Raw genomic sequence first — 10,083 nt, 5'->3', positions numbered from 1 at the left:
CACAATACTCCAAAGCACTGCTGTTTAGAGACTTGCTACTCTGTCCTGCCAATGAGCTCCAGCTAACCCCAAGGCCTAACGGGTAGCTGGGAAGATTGCTAGGGTTAGCAACAAGGCCAGTTGATAATAAAGACATTGACTGTTCGTGAAGTGTGACCCTCCCTTGTCTCATTCAACAACAACCACAACAACTTGGATTTATATAGTGCCCTCCATGCCGGACGGCATCTCAGAGCGCTTCACAGTAATGGATCTCAGGGACGAGCCGGGGGGGGAAAGGTGACCAAAGGCGCGGTCAAAGAGAAAAGTCTTCCACAGAGACCTGAAAATAGGAAGAGAAGGGGAGAGGCGAAGGGAGTGAGGAAGAGAGTTCCAGAGCCTCGGGGCATAGTGGCTGAAGGCACGGCCGCTGAGGGTGGAGTGGAGGACTCGGGAGACGAGAAGGAGGCCAGACCCAGAGGAATGAAGGTGACGGGTACTGTTTTGAGGAGAGAGGTCAGAGAGGTAGGGGGGTGCAGAGGATTGGAGGGATTTGAATAGACGGGTGAGGATCAATCTTCCCAGCTACCCGTTAGGTCTTGGGGTTAGCTGGAGCTCATTGGCAGGACAGAGTAGCAAGTCTGTAAACAGGATTCAAGGCCCATCTCAAGACCTTCCTCTTTGACCACACCTTCAGCCAACCCCCATAGCTTCCACCCCTCTTGATTCTAACCCCCCAGCTCTTGTTCAAACCCTCGACTGTCCAGCGCCGTGGGACATCCTTTGGACATGAAAGGTCCTAAATAAATGCAAATTGTAGCTGTTGGGATCAAAGCATGTATTGGACCGCATTAACTCAACAAGATCAGTAACAGGTAGTATCTGAATACTTTACTGATATAATTTTTTTTATATAACTTTTATATAACTTACAAAGTCCACCATGTGACAGGAGCAGGCTGCCCTGCTTTTGGTCTGTAAACTAAATCTCAATGTCCGCTGTCAGAAATGTTTACCTAATGTGGTGGGAAATGGAGGATAAGACCTATATATAGTTAAAGTCACAGAGAATGACTTTAATTTTATTTCCTGCCAAACACCATCACTGAGGCTAAACAGCGATGCAATCCTATCACGTGTTCAGTGCCTGCACTTCTATTTTCGTTTGAAAGTGCTCAATTAATAAAGCTGCTGGAACGAACACAGGGCCAGCCGCTGGAAAGCGCTACAATAAGCATTTCAGTGACGTGTTCAGATGCCCCAGTCAAGTTAAAATTAAAGTGCACAGATCCTTTTAGTGATGGCTTTAGAATGATTTATGTGAAGTTGCAGCAATGCAGGTGTGTGCAGTTTTGTACACTACCAAAGTCACAGAATTGTGCTGAACACACACACACACTTACACAGGAGGAGTTTCAAACTTAAGATCCGGCTTATTTTTGAATGAGGCCCAGTATCCTGGCCTCAACCACCTTGAAGCCAACTTTATTCATGTGGATTGACCAAGTGATCATTCAGCCTGGTTCAGTTGATAACACTATTTCCTCTGTGTCAGATATTTGAGCTCATAGTCTCAGCTGAGATTGCTAGCGCAGCGCGTTTTCAGAGGTGCCGTCCTTTAGATGAGATATAATAATAATAATCCTTGCATTTGAAATAACGCCTTATCAAGTCATTGAGACATCTCAAAGAGCTTCACAGCATATACTGTAAAGTGAATTGACTGTATTTTGTGGGAGAAACGTGGCAGCCAATTGTGCACAGCAGTATCCCACAAACAGTCGTGAATTGAGCGACCAAATTATTATTTTTTTTGGAGGGCTTATTACCTCCATAAAGTGTTCTGCCAATCGGCTAACAACTGGGTTCCTATGTACTGATAAGTAAACATAAGTAAGGAAACTTGCCTGAGGTTTCGCCCTGCCTGGGAATCAAACCCAGTTCCTCTCGCTTGTGAGGGCAGCGAACTAACCAATACACTGCAGCACTCCATAAATGTTAAAGAGAGCCTGCCTATTCATGTTGCCGTTGGGATCCTGAAGATCTCATATATTCAGATCTTGGTGACCTGGCCAACAATTGTCCAAGTAAAATTGACTGTTTGTGGGACGAACTGGACTTTTTGCCTTCAGAAGCAATCACTGCACTGAACAGTAATGACTTCAAAGTCCTTTGAATACATTTTGATGTGATAAGGTGTAATAAACTTGCTCTACTCACCCCACCATTGGTGGTCGGGCTTCAGCCTATCTGGAATACTCTCCGAGTTCCTTTGACTCACTCCCTCTCTCACTTAATTCAAGGTCCATCTCAAGACCCACCTCATTGGCCATGTTTTCAGGCACCTTTCGCCTTCCCACCCTACTCTGCTTCCATGGCCAGTTCAGGTGCAAGGCCAGGATTGTTCAGCACTTTGGGATATCCTCCCAATGTGAAAGGCACTCAATCCATGACTGCGGAACATTACTGCCACATTTCGCCCACAAAATACACAAGTCACTCCACTTTGCAATACATTCTGTGAAGCACTTTGATATGTCTCAACGACGTGATAAGGCGCTATATCAAATGCAAGGATTATTATTTATTATTATTCTATTTGTGGCTTGTAAGGCATAAATCATATTAATACTTCTTAACTGGACGGAGTGTTACAACTCTGCCTCAGGTGAGGCAGAAAGTTTCTCAGGGACAGTTGTAGAGCACGTCATCAGGAAGGTGAGAGGGAAGTGAGGCACAGTAGCTGAGAATAAGTCATCTCCTAATGAAGGGACGATGTGACTCAGATGCCCTTCAGCTCCTGGGCAGGGTTTCCCATTTATGTCACGGCCCATTTATGTCATGGCCTGAATTCAGATTTCACCCAATGTGGGACACTTTGACTTTCATCACGTGAAATCACAGTAGAATGCAGCAAGTCCCGCTGCCTGCATACTCACCCAAACTAAACTCCGTAACCCGATCACACCAGTTCTCGGCAGACCCCACTACCTCCTTATCACAGATCCTCTCACTTGTCTACAAATCTCTTCATGCCCTGGCACCTCCCTACCTTTCCGACTTCCTTTCTCCCACTCCACTACCATCTGCCTCCGCTCCGTTGGCTCTGGCCTCCTGATTTTCCCTCATCCCCTCCTCTGGACCATCAGTGGCTGAGTCTTTAGCCACTATGCCCCCGAAGCTTTGGACCTCTCCCCAATCCCTCTGCCTTGCCCCCTCTTTCCCCTGTATTAGACCATCGCTGAAGACCTTCCTCTTCAACTGTGCGTACAGTCACCTCATCCCTCTCCCTGCTTCAGCATCAGACTCCCAGGTGAAGGGTGCTATATAGCGACTCAAAGCACTCCACAGGATTTATTGTGAAGTGTAGTGCCTCCCTCTGTATTTTGTTGGCAAACACAGCAGCCAATTTGCACACAGGAATGTCTTCCAAACAGCCATGAAGTGATTAACTTTATATGGGGGATTGTCGACCAGGACACAATCCTATTAAGATCCAGATCAACAGTGTGAATTTATAACAACAACAACAAGATTACATTTGAATAGCGCCTTTCACGTCGTGAGGCACTGGACAGTGCACAGCATTTCAGACCCGAGCTGGGGTCAGGGAGTGCGAAGGGAAGGGAGAGGAAGGGGGGTATTACATTTGTATTGCGCATTTCATGTCAGGAGGACGTCCCAAGGTGCTGATACATACATACGCTTACATGTAGGCATGCATACATGCATACATACATGATGACGAAGGGAATAGGGACGTGAGGGAGAAGGGATTATGATGGGTGGAGGCTGACGTAGATTATAAACACCAGTAAGGACTGATTGAACCTACTGACCTTGATTTTCCAGAGATGATTACTCTTTTAGCGAAGTATATCATTCATATGACATATAAATAAGATAGGATATATACGAATATATGAATATATATGAATCCTATATGAATAGGATATATATATAGGAATCCTGTAGCTCAGTGGTTAGAGCACTCGCTTTGCAAGCGAGACACCACCTGGGTTCAATTCCAGGCAGGGCGAAACCTTGGGTAAGTTTCCTTACTCCACACCCCTAATAATAATCCCTCCAATAATAAATTGGTTATTTTCAATACACGACTGTTTGTGGGACACTGCTGTGCGCAATTGGCTGCCGCGTTTCGCCCACAAATATACTAATTATTATTATTATATCTCACAACGCCAGGGAGTACTCGGGCTATGCTTTTAAGTTTACTTCTTTTGTATTCCAGTTTTGCTGTGAATTTCAATGGCATAATCATCTATAATAATAATTACATAGTGCCTTTATGAAGGGTAACGCCCAGAGCGCTTGACAGTGGCGGAGCAAGACGCTGAGCTGGGAGGAGTTGACCATAGGCATGGTCAAAGAGTAAGCTCTTCAGGCGCAACCTGACGATAGGGAAGGATGAGGTAAGGCGGAGGGATTGAGGGAGAGTGTTCTAGAGCTTCGGGACGAAATGGCTGAAAGCTTCCCATTTGTCCCTTGTGCCCTCCATTCCACCATCAGTGACTGCGCTTTCAGCCCCTAAAATAAGATACGAACAACAGGCACAGCTTCTTTTGGAATGACAGCCCTTGCAGATTTGCCCCCACAAAATACACCCAAACAAGCTACGTGCCCAGGTTAAAAAGAGCCCCAAATCATCATCAAATGTAACCAAACTTGCACAGTCACAGAGCGACAGAGAACTTGCCTGTAGGAGGGAGGGTGCTCACTGCTGCTGAGCGGGGCTGTGTCTGAGCAGCTCGACCCAGAACTGTCACAAAACAGTCTGTCAAGGCTTGCCCAGTGGGGGCTGCAGACAGTCAATGTCAGACAAACTGGGATTAAACCGAGGGATCCTGAGGGGTCTGCGGAGAGAGGGGGTGAAGAGAGGGTGTGGTCAAGTTTGTCAATCTGACTGTCCGGCTCTCCGTGCACCCGACCCTATTAACCTAGCTTAGCTGTTCTTATTAAACAATTCTCGAGCCTGGAATTATACAAAGACGAGGCTGGGGATATATAAGAATGAGCCGAGGAATATACATGGTTAAAGGGATCTTTAACATCCACCTGAACAGGCAGATGGAATCTCAGTTTATTGTCTCATACAAAGGACAGCACCTCTCGCAATAATGCACTCACCCAACACTGCACTGGAGGGTCAGCCTGGACTGTGAGCTTAAACTGTAATGTAGCGGAGGGAAGAGAGGAGAATTCCAAATTCCTAACTCCCTTATCAACCCGGGGAATTAGGATCTAACTGAGCTCAAAACTCTCTCTAATCCAGTCAGTCACTCTTCTCTTACTCACCCCCCGCTGCCCACCCCAACTTCCCTTCATACCTGACTTCCTCCCATCACAGACAGGTGCCAGGCATTGATAAGCAGACTGAAAACACAAACCTCAACAAGCAGTAAACAGCATTACATAATGCATAACAATGGGCAGTTAATGAGCTTTTGAAATAAAGTGAGCGCTGCGCTGTGTGTGAGAGGTCGTTTACTACATTCTAGGGGCAAACAGCGGTGGCTGATTGTGTAACGCAGGTGGCCAGCTCCCTCGCTCTCAACTCTGCTGCCTGTTTAAAGCCCAGGCACCTGGTTAGATGTTTAAGGTGCCTCCAGAGTGTAATTAGTTGTGACAGAGGCAGGATGCCGATTTGATCACAAGTGAGGTTTGGATGAAGAACACCCAATGGAATTGTATTTCCAGAACATTGGTCTTCCATCTTCCCATCACAGCATCAAGCTCAGATACCTTGCCGCTCGCTATGCTCTGTAAATTTCCCTTCACCTCTTAATCCGTCTGTTCCTCCCCCGACCTCCACCCCCCTCATATCTGTCTTGGAGAAAGGGGCAGGAGATGGGGGCGGGGGAGGGAGGTGAATGTGTTGCTCCAACCGTAACCTCAAAAATTTGTGGGTTCAAGCCCCGCATTGACACGTTGAACTCATCATCTAGGCTGACACTCCAGTACAGCGCTGGGGGATTGGTGCATTGTCAGAGGTGCCATCCCTTGGATGAGACAACAACAGCAACATTACATTTGTATAGCGCCTTTCACGTTGGGAGGATGTCTCAAAGTGCTGGACAGTGTACAGCATTTCAGATCTGAGCTGGGGTCAAGGGGGGAGAAGGGAGTGGAGGGGAAGGAGGGTGACCGATGGCACGGTCGAAGAGGAGACTTGAAGGAGGCTAAGGAGGGGGCGAGGTAGCGTGACTGGGGGATGGAATTTACAGAGGTTGGGGGCAGAGTGGCTGAAAGCTCATCCACCAATGGGAGAGGACATGGGCTGCAGAGTTCTGGATTATCTGCAGCCTGTGGAGGGAGGAGGGAGGAAGGCTGACAAGCATAGCGTTTGCATAGTCGAGCCTGGAGGTGATGAAGGCATGAACAAGAGTTTCAGCGGCCTGAGGGGTGAGGTAGTAGCGGAGTTGGGTGTCATCCGCATACATATGGAAATTGACCCATGTCTGCGGATGATGTCACCAAGGGGGAGCATGTAAATATTAAAGAGGAGAGGGCCAAGGACAGAGCATTGAGGGACGCCAGACGTGACAGTGCAGGGGCTGGAGGAGAAACCGTTAGAAGCAACAAAGTGAAGACGGTGAGAGAGATAGGAATCGAACCAGGCAAGAGCAGGTCCACGAAGATTAAGTAAAGACAATACACCGAGGTCCCATCTGCCTGTTCAGGTGGACATTAAAGATGCCAATGGCATGTCTATTACATCAAGAGAACAGAGTTTCTCCCAGTGTCCTGGCCAATCAATCCCTCAGATTTAAAAACTGATCAATTATTTCATGGCTGTTTGTGGGACATTGCAGTCAAATTGGCTGCTATGCTGCCTACAAATACACAGGAAATCCTGTGAAGGGCTCTGAGACGGCTCAACGATATTATAAGGCATTATACCAAATGGAGGTGGCCGTAAGCATGATCGAATTGGAAAGTTCTCAGAGGAAAATGCACAAGAAAGATGTCTTGGTAATCCAGGCAGAAAACCGTGTTGTAAGATTGCAGAAGTTAGTGTTAACATTCTTCATTCCTGAAACAGATTTGCTGCCAACAGGAACTGAATGTGCTCGGCACATTGTAACATGTGCTGGGGTTAAGTATGTTGATCAGAAATCTTTGCTGCTCAAAAACACAGTAATCCCTTTCCCAGTAAAACCTTCTCCACTTCCAATGTGATTTGAATTGTGCGTTATATAAGAAGATTACGATCCAAATGGTACATGAATCCATTTGAGGATCCATTACGTCGCCATGTTACAACAACATGCATTTATGAAGCATCCTCCATGTCGGGTAATGTCTCGGAGCGCTTTATAGAGACAGGAATATGCAAAGAGGCAAGACTCCATTATCAGCCAGAACTCCCTCCCAAATTGAGAGCAGAGGCCGGTCTGGCTCAGTTAGTGTCAGCCTGTCTCAGTGCTGACATGGGGCTTGAACCCACAACAATCTGAATCAGAGATGAGAGTACCACCAAATGAGCCAGGCTGTCCCCACCAAAGGAGCATGGCTGACAACAATAAATAATAATAATCCTTGCATTTGAAATCTTTTAAAGGGGGTTTTAATGGCAGGGAGAGAAAGTGCAAGGCAAAAGGAATGGGGGGGAGGTGGGGGGAGAGCTCCAGAGAGTGGGTACATAGAAGCTGGACACTCAGCCACAGAGAGTGGGATGGAAGGAGTGAGGAACAATCAGAAAAGCGGAGGACAAGAGCGACAGAACAGACCTGATAAGTTAGGGAGAGGCAACAGTGCTTGTGACCTGATTTGAATATCAGAACAGTGATGATTGAACTTTTTTCATTCAGCCCGGTGTCTTACACACACAGAAACCCAGAACCCTGCGCAAGAGTCTTCAAACAATACTGAGAGTTCTACATATCCCTGATTTCCTTTTGTCTGGTGTGGAGTGCAGACTCTCTTCCCCAAAGACCCTCATCCTGCTCACCTCAGCCTGGGAGTATTACAACAACAATAACTTGCATTTATATGGCACCCCTCACACAGGGTAGCATATCATAGCGCTTGACAGTGGTGGAGCCTGCCTCCAAACCAAGGGTTGACCGTGCTTACGGATGGTCTTCAGGCGTGACCTGAAGATAGGGAAGGAAGTGGCAAGGTGGAGGGATTCAGGGAGAGTATTCCAGAGTTTCAAGGTATCGTGACTGGAAATGCAGTCGCTGATGGTGGAATGTAGGGCACGAGGGACAAGCAAGAGGATGAAGCCAGTCAGGTGGAAGCAATGGGTAGTGAGTTGGGGCGTAAGCAGTTGGAGAGGTAAGGTGGTACCAGGGCATGAAGGGATTTGAAGATGAGTGTGAGGAGCTTGAAATCGATTCATTTGGTGATAGGGAGTCAGTGGAGCCTGGCCCAAACTGGTGTGATGGCGGCACAGAGTTTAGTAACGGTGATTATGTGGGTGGCGGTGTTCTGAATTAACTGGATTTTGTGGGTAGTGGAGCTGAGGATACCGGCGAGGAGGGCACTGGAGTAGTTATTAGGAGCGTGTTACCAACAGCCAAGGCTTGGGGACCTTAGGCCCCCAGTGACTGGGCTGCTTCTCCAAGTCCTCCTGCAAAGTCAGGCTCCCTGATCATCATTAACAGATAGGAGTGAATGAGCACAAAACTAACCTGTACTTTGTACGATCATTAACAGAGCTCCTGGCAAGTAAGGAAGATAAGGAGAACAAAGCAGTGCTTGTGTGTATGGTTGATTTGAATTGCGTAGTGGTTGGGTCTAAAACTGTAAGACAATGTGTCGGCTGATGAAACATTGTCAGACATTCGCACCCTGCCAAGTAACAAATGGAGGGCGACAGAACGGGGCGAGACATTTCCATTACATTTTTATACAATTTATAAGTTCAGACCTTTATCTTCCATCGTACCTACAGTCACCTCCCCTCTCTCTGGCTCAGCGTCAATCTCTGCCACTGTTAAGTGATTCAAGACTATACCCTGCATGAAGAGCGCAAGTTGTTGTTCAAAACGTCTCAATAAGTCTCAGTTATTGTCTGCTGTGTTGACTGCGTACTTGTAGACAAACAGCAGCCAATTTGCACACAGCAAAGTACCTCGTCTCGCAAGCGAGAGGAACCGGGTTCATGCCCAGATAGGATGAAAGCTTAAGCAAGATTCCTCACTCCACACGGCTCTGTTTACCAAGCAGTAAGTGGGAATCCAGTTGTTAATCAAATAGCAGATTGCTTTCCAAGGGTAAAAAAATGATTTGGTCACTCAATCCACGAATGTTTGTGGGCCACTGTTGTGCGCAATTTCACCACATTTCACCCACAAAATATACAGTCAATTCACTTTACAGTATATTCTGGGAAGCGTTTCTCAACGACATGATAAGGCACTATATTAAATCCAAGGAATATTATTTTATATTACCTTGAACAACAATGAGGTGACTGGCTAATTTATGTGGAAGCATTTATCTTCTCTTCAAATAGTTTCCTGGGCTCTTTCAACCTACACCAGATCAGGCAGATAGGACCTTAGTTTAATGTCTAATTTTCTGACAATGCAAATTACATATACTGGGAGTTAAGGTGTTGTTTGTTGTGCAGTGTGACTTGTACCTGAAGGTCAGACAAGATGCTTTTTCCAAATAATTTGGCTCATTTGGCAGCACAAATGTCTCTGAGTCAGAAGATTGTGTGTTCAAGCTCCACATCATTGCAGTTTCTGGGCTTTGTTGCATTGTCGGAGTTTCTCCCGGTGTCCTGCCCAACAATCCCCCAAATACAATTGGTGAATCACTCCATGACTGTTTGTGGGACATTGCTGTGCACAATTGGCTACTGCATTTCGCCCACAAAATATAGTGGATCTACTTTACAGTATATTCTATGAAGCGTTTTGAGACGTTTCAATGACATGATAAGGCGTTATATCAGATGCAAGGATTATAATTAATATTAAAATATTTGTCTACAAAATACATAGTCACTACACCTGACAGCAATTGCCTGTGCAGCACTTTGTAGTTAATAATAATAATAATCCTTGCATTTGATATAGCACTTTTCACGTCGGGAGGACGTCCCAAAGCGCTTCACAGAACACAATT

The sequence above is a fragment of the Callorhinchus milii genome, unplaced genomic scaffold, assembly GCF_018977255.1.
Source record: "Callorhinchus milii isolate IMCB2004 unplaced genomic scaffold, IMCB_Cmil_1.0 Scaffold1, whole genome shotgun sequence".
NCBI classification, from domain to species: Eukaryota; Metazoa; Chordata; class Chondrichthyes; order Chimaeriformes; family Callorhinchidae; genus Callorhinchus; species Callorhinchus milii.
Note: the sequence above shows the minus strand (reverse complement) of the source record.